Here is a 9983-nt window from a genome sequence, read left to right on the forward strand (position 1 = left end):
CTGCCCAGTCAGCATCACAATATCCCACAAGAGTAGAAGAGATATCAAAAGTGTATAGAAGACCAAAATCAGCAATTCCCGAAATATACCTCACAATACGCTTGGCTTGAGACAGATGACTAGCTTTGGGGTTCGCTTGTGAGATGACTTTTCCAAACCAAACTTCTTCACAATATTTTTAGCATATTTACTTTAAGAGATAAAAATACCATCATCCATCTGTCTGATTAGAACACCCAAGAAAAAGTTAAGCTCACCAACCATGCTCATTTCGAATTCAGATTGCATTTTTCACACAAAAAGGTCCACCATCTTGTTCGACATTCCTCCAAAAACAATGTCGTCAACATAGATTTGAGCAATCATGAGGTTCCCTTCCTACTTCTTTATGAACAAGGTTTTATCAACTCCACCTCTAATATATCCATTATGCACAAGAGACTGAGTTAGTCTTTCATACCATGCCCGAGGTGCCTGCTTGAGACCGTAGAGGGCCTTTCTAAGCTTGTAGACATGTTGGGGCGAGCTGGGATCTACAAAACCTTTAGGCAGAGTAACATAGACCTCCTTATTCAAGTATCCATGGAGGAACGCATTTTAAACATCCATCTTGAAGAGTTTGAAGTGGAGATGACAAGAGATGCCAAGTAAGAGTCTGATGGCTTCAAGTCGAGCAACATGGGCAAATGTTTCATCCAAATCCACACCTTCCACCTGCGTATAACCTATGCCACAAGTCTAGTTTTGTTTCGAGTTATATTGCCATGCTCATCAGATTTATTTTTAAAAATCCACTTAATTCGAGTAACATTAACATTATCAGGTTTAGGAACTAACTCCCAGACTTCATTTCTTTCGAATTGTATGTTGGTGATTAATACACCTTAAATAACAAATTAAATGCGGAAAAGAATAATTACGCTAACAAGAGCTAATTATTAACATAGTTATTAAACAAGATCTAGATTACTTAATTACTTAATCATAAGAAACTTCATCAATCAACCATATCATATAAAAGACGAGTTTAAGAAAACTTACAGTTTTAGGCTCACGAACCGAAAGCTTTCACAATACGTCTTCGTCTTGAATGTACAAGCCTCCACACGATCAGATCTGGAACTTCTCCTTCAAGGACTCGATGTGATGACACCAAAGTCTTCCGAAACGTAATATTCGAGGAAGATAAGACAAAAGTGGGCTTCGTTATATCTCACTACATCTGAAAACGGGGTGTTTCTGATCTTTTTCTCTTATTTCTAAGAATGGAATTGAAGCAATTCCGAGGAGAAGAAGAAGCAAGAAGCTCACGGCCACAAGGGAGAAGGTGTGGGCATTTTTAGCTGTTTGGCTAGTTAAATTTTGCTTTACATCAGCCCTTTATTTATAGCAGTTTAAAAAGTATCTCTATAAAATAGTCCAGAATATTCTAAAAGATATTATTTCATTTTATTGTGTTCACACTAGTGGATTAAATCTCATCCATTGGATCTCAACAACTGAATTATATTTTTTCTCTCATCCGTCAGATCAACAACTAGGATTTTATTTTATACAACAGTATAAAATATTTTACTGTTGAGAAAATCTAGGAAATTATATTCTCCTAGATATTCTCATAAATATCCTTCTAATATTTAGCCTAAATATTAGGACAGAATATAGGAAAATATATCTCCTATTTATTCTCCTATATTTTAGGAACATATAAACAGAAAAAATACTGGTTACCATAGCAGTGCAAAAATGGTCCAACACCGTAGGGGGTAGGCGATTTTTTGCTTTTTCAAGGCCTAATAGATTTAAGCCAATTAAACACTTATTTACTTGTCCAACAATAAATAATGAGTTTATCTACTTGATCTAGCAATAACTAAACAACATTACTATAAATATTTATTTAATTCCCAAAATACCCTTTTTGGAATTAATGTTGTCAATCACTATTACAGCAAGTGAGATTATAATAATAATACATATTATTATATTAACGTTCTTATCTGCCTTTATCGAAGCCGAATCGAAGACGATGGACCTAGTAGTAGAAGCTTAACAATCTCGATAAAAGACAAAAAATTTCTTTTTCTTTTCTAATCGAATTGTCTAGTACCTTTCAATACTCCACCGTGTAATCCAGGACTGAACCCAACTTTGATACTAGAATTATATTTACTCATTGTAACGAGTGTCCACTGATTTAGTCAGTACGTGATCATGACCCTCCCGGTTTTGCCAGTATCGAGATAGGTCAATTTGTTCCGTTATACTTTTCTCGTTACATATAAGCCCTAAGCATCGTTGCTTCCGCAGCGAAAGATTAAACCGAACGTAAACTAACTTTGGAAGTGTGCACAATCAATCGGTTCTGAAATCAGCTCTTAGGTGAGAGAACATTAACCTTTTTTCAGGAAGGCTGGATTCCGTGTCTGTAAAACACTTCCCTTCTACGATCATGTCCCGAGTTCCCAAAACATCCATTTATTCAACCTTCATTGGCCTTTCACGTGATGAATCACAGAACCCAGTAACACGACCTAGAAGTCCATGATCACTTCAAGATTAAAATCAAGCGTCACTGTGGCCATCATTGATAGGTGCGTTAATCACGCGTAAAACTCTTATTTCCCGAACCAAAAACCGACGAGTCCTCAAGTATTTTAATGGTTTGTAGTAGGTTTTTGAGTAGTTTCAGGTTCAGAGGAGTAATAGAGCGTCTACAATCAATTTCGTGGAAAGAGTACGGGATTTGGAAACAAAACGGTCGAAATAGAGTCAAAAAGCACAAGTAAGAAAATTGGCGACCACGCGCGCCGCGCGATGACAGGATTCGAGACCGCGCGCCGCGCATAGACGATAGCGCGCCGCGTATACGGGAGCGCAAATCATGAAAATACACAGAGTCTTATGCGCGCTCCGCGCATAACCTGGATTTCAAACCGCGCGCCGCGCAAGGACGACCGCGCGCCGCGCCCTCCTTCGGGTTTTGACGGACTTACTTTCCGTTTTTGATGTTTTTGGGCGAATTAAACCATTCCAAAGGCCCAATATGCTCCGAAAATCACCCCTTGACCTATTTATGAGACTCTAAGCTCTGAAAAACATATCTTTCCTTTTGTTTTTAGTTTCTATTTTATTTTTTGGTTGTTCTGGAGAGCTTTTGAAAGAGGAAACGGCGTTCTTCAACGGAATTGACAACCCGACGAGTTCTCCTTCTCCGAATTCAATCGTTCTTCTTTCTTCCCTTTCTTTTATTTATTTTATTGCTCTAAATTATTGTTGAACATCAATTTTATTTAATATGAATTCTGTGTTGGTTTCAATCTTTATTTTAGTGCTTTTAATTATTCTGTTATGTTTAGCGTTGATTATGAATTCCATTAGAGGCTAAGTTTCTTTTGGGGTTGCGATGTAGCCGGGATTGATAATGGTTGGGGGGCTCGTTAGGGTTAGATAATCATTGTTTGCTTCATTATTATGGATTGCTTGATGTGAATTGTGCCTTATGCTTTCTAGTGATTGATCACCATTAGAACTGTTATCTAGGATTGTTTAGCTACTCGAGAGAGAGTAAATAATCGTGCTTTTGTTCATGTCATCATAGTTGATCCTAGGTTAGAAAATCTAGGCAATTTATGTAATCGTTTGAACTCTTGTTTCATTGCGTGTGATTGTTTTAATAGGATTAGATGCCGAGAGGATAATAATCCGTCAATTGCATAGGTTTGCTAGAACACTCGAGAGAGGCTAGTGAATAAGTTTGATAGAGTGAGATTAGCATCCATAGGAGTAGATTTTGTTGTTCGAGCCCGAAACCCCCGTCCTAGTTAGTTCCGGTGAAATCGTGACCCCTACCTTCTCTTCTTGCAAAACTCGTATTTAACTCTTTGCTTTAGTTTTATTATTGCTTTTGTTACAACCATCTTCTTAATCTTACTTGGAATTAATTAGCATCAAGTTTCAGAAATCGCTACAGTAACTAGTCTCTGTGGGATCGATATCCGTTACTTACGTAACACTATTACTTGTTCGATACGTCCGCTTGCGTGCTTGTTATAAAAATATCGCAACAATCATTTGTGACCCTGGCTAGTGTGTCGTAACGGTCCTTAAATGACACATCTAAATGCAAGTTCTGTCCGGGTCGTACACTTACCACAAGTGCAGAATGCTCCCACTAAATGATCAACCTTCACTTGTGTTCCACATATATGACTTTAGATAAGGCTTTCCAGGCATATCAGTCGTCGACCAAGTTTTAGTTCACCGCCCGATCTCGGATGCCAGCATGGGATTCCGTTTGATACAGAGACTATGGATGATAGTTGTTATTGATTCTGAATGTTATCAGACCTCAACCCACTAATCATATGATGCTAATAAAGTAACTTCTTATCTTATTAAGTAATCATCATCTTCTAGTGGGTAATATTCTTAACATTGTACAAGTTCCTCTTGCATAGCACTAATCCAGTATTCATCATCAATTGCCTCATTGACATTTTTAGGTTCAATTTTAGAGACAAAGCAGAGATTACCAATCATTTCTCTGTAGTTTACTAGAGTTTTTGGGCGAGTACGCATATCATCTCCAATATCACCAATCACCTCCTCAACATGATGATTTTTTTGAACTCTCCTTGAGGGAACCCTTCTTTCTGGTGACGATTCTGTTTTCCCAGGGGAAGGCTCTTCGTCAGACACAATGTTATCCACTTTGTCACCAACATCTGTCCTGACATCTGTGCTACTATGAAAAACCTCATCCTCATCATCAACACTTTTGGAATCATCAGAAATGTCATTAACAAACACATTTATAGATTCCATCATAGACTTAGTGCGTTTATTAAAGACACGATAAGAACGACTATTTTTGGAATACCCAAGAAAGATACCTTCATCACTTTTCGGATCAAACTTTCGGCGAGGATCCCGATCAGCAAGGATGTAACACAGTGAGCCAAAGACATGGAAGTACTTGACATTTGACTTTCTCCCCCTCCATATTTCATAATGAGTGACAGTAGTACCCGGACGAATGGTAATTGTGTTATGAATATGGCAAGTCGTGTTGATATCTTCAGCCCAGAAATGAAGAGGAATGGTTTTGGCAAGCATCATCACTCAAGCCATTTCCTGAAGGGAGCGATTCTTCCTTTCAACAATCCCATTATGCTATGGGGTGATGGGGGTTGAAAATTCATGAGTTATTCCTTCTGCAATACAAAATTTAGTAAAACTCATGTTTTCAAATTCCCTCCCATGGTCACTTAGAATTCTGACCACTTTGCTTATGCTTTCTCCCTTTTCTCTTTGCACTTGCTTGCATAAAGCTTCAAACACAGCAAAAGTGTCAGATTTCTCACGAATAAAATCAACCCAAGAATACCTGGAGAAGTCATCGACACACATAAATACATATCTCTTTCCGCCAAGGATCTCTACCTGCATCGGCCCCATCAAGTCCATGTGTAGAAGTTGTAAAACCCGTGAGGTAGTATGATCTTGCACCATCTTGTGCGACTTCTTAACTTGCTTTCCAACTTGACAATCACCACATATTTTTCCTTCAACAATCTTTAGCTCAGGGAGACCGACGATAGCCTTCTCAGAGACAATCTTGTGCATGCTTCTAAGGTTCAGATGGCCGAGTATTTTATGCCATAGCTTAGCTTCATCTGCCTTGGACAGGAGACACTTGGTGACTTGAGATTCTTTGACCGGAGACCACATGTAACAGTTGTGTTGAGACCTGGTCCCTTTCATAAGCTCATATTGTTCCTCATTTATCACAACACACTCATCACGAGTAAAATTAACACGTAAGTTCAAGTCATAGAGTTGGCTAATACTAATAAGATTAGTAGCAAGACCTTCAACTAACAAAGCCTCTGTTAAGCAAGACAAACAATGATAATTAAGCTTACCTTTATCAATAATCTTGGCCTTCACTCCATCACCAAATGTAACATGGCAATTAGAGTAAGGTTTTATGTTTGATAAAAAGGCATGAACACCTGTCATGTGATGAGAACAACCATTGTCAAAATACCAATCATTACCAGTGGTGGCACGCAGGGAAGTGTAAGCAATATTGGCACGATAGGACGCATTTTTCACTCTCCATTCCATGTGAGGGGGGGGGGGGGTGACGACGTGGTTGAGCTTGCCTATGGGAGGATTGATGCTGATGAAGATTCCTCCCATATAGGCGATAGCAAAAAGGCCGAATGTGACCCCTACGTCCACAATGATGACATACCCAACGAGGTCTGTTGACATGAGACCTGGTTGGTCTATGAAGATGTCGCTGATGCTGATTCTGGAACTTGTCACGATCAGATGTCTGAGACATATTGCGCGGCCTCTGGGCAGCAAACTTTTGAGGGACAATAGTAGTCTGAGACGTGGAAGCACCGTGAGTATACCCAAGTCCCTTCATATTCTTCGCAGGCTTTCCAACTGTGAGAATTTTATCAAGGTTGTCGGTGCCAGAGTTCATCATCCTGACAGATTTTGTCATCTAGTCAAGTTCCTCATTTAAGCGGCTGACTTTGCGCTTCAGATCAACAATGGTTTCTAAGAGCCTCGTCTTATCTTCAGTAAGAGCTAGGATGAGAGCATTTTGTTTGTCAAGGACCTGAGACTCTTCAACCCATTTAGTGTGTATGCATCATCCATAGCATCATTAGAAAGTTCATCATCAGTAACAATTTTCTTTGAGGAATCAACAACTACATCAAAAGATTCAAAGTTATGAGTAGGAATAGAAGCTGTGGAAGCAACAAAATTGCTTGTCTGGTCAGAGTCACTATCTTCTTCTTCCTCATCTAAAGGAGTGGCATTGTAACCCTTTTTCTACTTTTTCAGGAAGTTAGGACACTCCTTCTGAATATGCCCAAACCCTTTACACTCATGACACTGTATACTTTTCCCTTCTCAGCAGTATTGTGAGAGCGTTCACCACATTTGTCATTTCTGTGAAAATTTCCATTTTTCTGGGACTTTTGCTGAAAGTTATCTTTGACATCTTGAGAGACATTCTTCCCAGTCATCTGGCTGAATCTCTTCATAACCCTGCCATAGTTTTTGGCCAACATAGCAATAGTATCATCAATTTCATTATCTGAGTCAGAGTATACATGCTCCTTCTGATCATGGATAGAGCTTTTGAGAGCCATTCCTTTGTGTTTCTACTCAATCTTGGGAAAAGATAGCTCGAAGGTCAAGAGGGATCCCATAAGTTCATCAAACTTCAGTGTCTTAAGGTCATGAACCTCCTCTATGGCAGTGATCTTCATCTTAAATCTTGGGCTTAATGTCCTCAAGGTTTTCCTGACCAGGTCTTCATCCGTTATAGGTTTGCCGAGAGAGTATGACTCATTGGCGAGATCTCGAATACGCACGTTGAAGTCGACAACAAAGTCATCTTCAAACATGGTGAGCGCTTCAAAATTCGTAGTGATGTACTGAAGCTTCTGCTACTGAAACGAAACTTGAAAGAAACGTTTATAAATTGATATATCTTATTTTAATTGAAATAATTTAAAATTATTATAATTAAAAAAATTCAAAATCGTTTATAAATTGATATATCTTATTTTATTATATTATTAAAAATCACAAAATAAATTTTAATAATATTATTTACAATGTTTTATCCATTTTTTCAGATACTCAATGATTTTTTAAATGATATTATCATATAAAACAAATAATTATTACTTTATATCATTGATAATATATTTCTTATTACTTTATACTCAAGTTTTTCGATTTCTCACAGCCCTCGCAACTACAATAACTCAGCGCATTTGCTTGCTAAATTTGCTCTGCCGTTTAATCATTCTGCTACCTGGTTATCTGATGTCCCTCCTTCGATTGTAAAGGCCATTTTGTTGCTGAAAAACCTTTATTTGACTCATGAATTCAGTTTCCCATAAAAAAAAATTTAAAAATATACCCCATTAAAAATAATATCAGGTTTAAGAAACTAATCAATAAAATAAAAGTATCCTAAAACACCTCTTTTGTATCCATTTTCCTTTCTCATACCCTCCGGCCACTAGCGTAGCCGGCTAAAACACCTCTTTTGCATGTGCCCATCAACAATTGAAAATCATAAATTTTAATTAAATCTTACATTTTTTACCCAAGGTTTGAAATAAGAGAGAGAAGAAAAGAAATGGAAACGCGAGAGAGAAAAAGCAAATGGAGAGAGAGATTCCTGTTTACGAGCACAATATGCAATAGATTTTTTTTTCATCTTACTATAAGGAATAAACTTTGAGTTTTGATTTTTTTTTTTACATTAGTGGAATGGTGAGCCCGTGCAGGTAGTCCCGACAAGAAGTGTTAACAATTTTACATATTCAGAATGGGAACAAACTGTTATAGATGTCCGTCGAGAAAACATTCCACGATGAATTTTATCGTCATAGAAACTAATGTCTCTAGTAGTGCGTATTCTCAAATAAGGTAGATTTAAATGTAAAGTAAAAGCGTTGTTGCGATATTTTCGTACTCAAGTGTACGTAATCGCTCAAGTAAGATATTTCATAAGTACAAGTCGATCCCGCGAGGGCAGTGCTTAACCAAGAAATTAAACTGATTAGTAACGAATTGAACTCAAAAGCAAATAGAGGTGATTATCAACTAAAATTGTAAAAATAAATAAAGCACGAAATATGAAAAAGGCAACAGCAACAACTTCATTAAACTCTCCTATGATCGCGGTTTATAGAATTACGCACGATTTTTCGATTCACACTCTTCACCAATTACTATTACATAATATTATCGCTAGATCGTTCGAACTTGTTTAGTCTTGAGCTAGGACTAAGGCAGCAAAAGTTCTTCGGGCTCGAGAGCATCTAATAACCTATGCCAATACCGAGTTTCTCAAACCCTAGAAATACGACAAGCATTACAATCGAGAGTGTACAGACGACTCCGTAACATCAATCTCTAGTCTTAGAAAATGTGCTACTGTTATCTAATTTTTATGCACGATTATTTATTCTCTCGAGCAATTAAACAATCCTAGAATTCATGAATGAGGTCGCGAATCACATACAAAGACTAAGCAAGGAATTAAATAAAGTGATATAGAAGATGGACATGAAAAATACTTCAATCAATAAATAAATCTACAGTCATATTGAAGACGCTAAGTCATCATCCTCTCGGAGATTAGTTCAAGGCGACGAGAGTAAAAGATTCATAAAATAATTAAATCCAAACCATGAAAACCAAATTAAAACTAATAAACATAAACAGGAGTTCCATGGAATAAGATAGAGGGGAAAATGCTGAATCACGGTAGTGAATGGCGATGAAAAGTGATCTTCTTTTCCGATTGCCTCTTATCTCCCAACAAGCCAAACAAGCAAAGATGAACTAAAGGAAAACCTAACTTAATGAAAACTTGTGTTTTAGGGGTTCTAATTTATATAAATGGTTTTAAGTGATTTTCAGAGCTATTTGTGCTTTTGGATCTCATCAAGAGATTCAAAAATCTTCAAAAACAGAAAACAAGGGTGAAAAGGAGGGTTCTGTCCGGTGTCCTCAGCTTGCAGTGATGCTTAAATTAGCAATAACTTCTTTCTCCGATGTCCGATTCTTGCAAATAAATATTCGTTGGAAGTCTAAGAGAAAGCTCTATCCAATGGTGGGAAGAATTCATCCATAATGTTTTATAGAGAATCTAAAAATCATGTAGAATAGGACTTTGTGTTTCTTGTTTCGTTAACTTATTCGAAAAGTCTTCGAACCACCTCAAAGTTGCTCCGTAACGTCACGTGATTATCCATTAACCTCCTTAACACCCAATTGGTCTTTCAAACCTGTAAATTACTCAAAAACACACCAGACACACTAAAAGTCACTCGAGAACGTGTGAATCTAGACCGGAAAATAATTGTTTAACACGTACACAACGCACTTGTCAAGCATGCCATCTTAGCCGTAGAAGAATTATTTAA

This window comes from Urtica dioica, chromosome 2 (genome assembly GCF_054948205.1).
Source record: "Urtica dioica subsp. dioica isolate 48M chromosome 2, U.dioica_male_clone48M_v1_H2, whole genome shotgun sequence".
Taxonomy (NCBI): domain Eukaryota; kingdom Viridiplantae; phylum Streptophyta; class Magnoliopsida; order Rosales; family Urticaceae; genus Urtica; species Urtica dioica.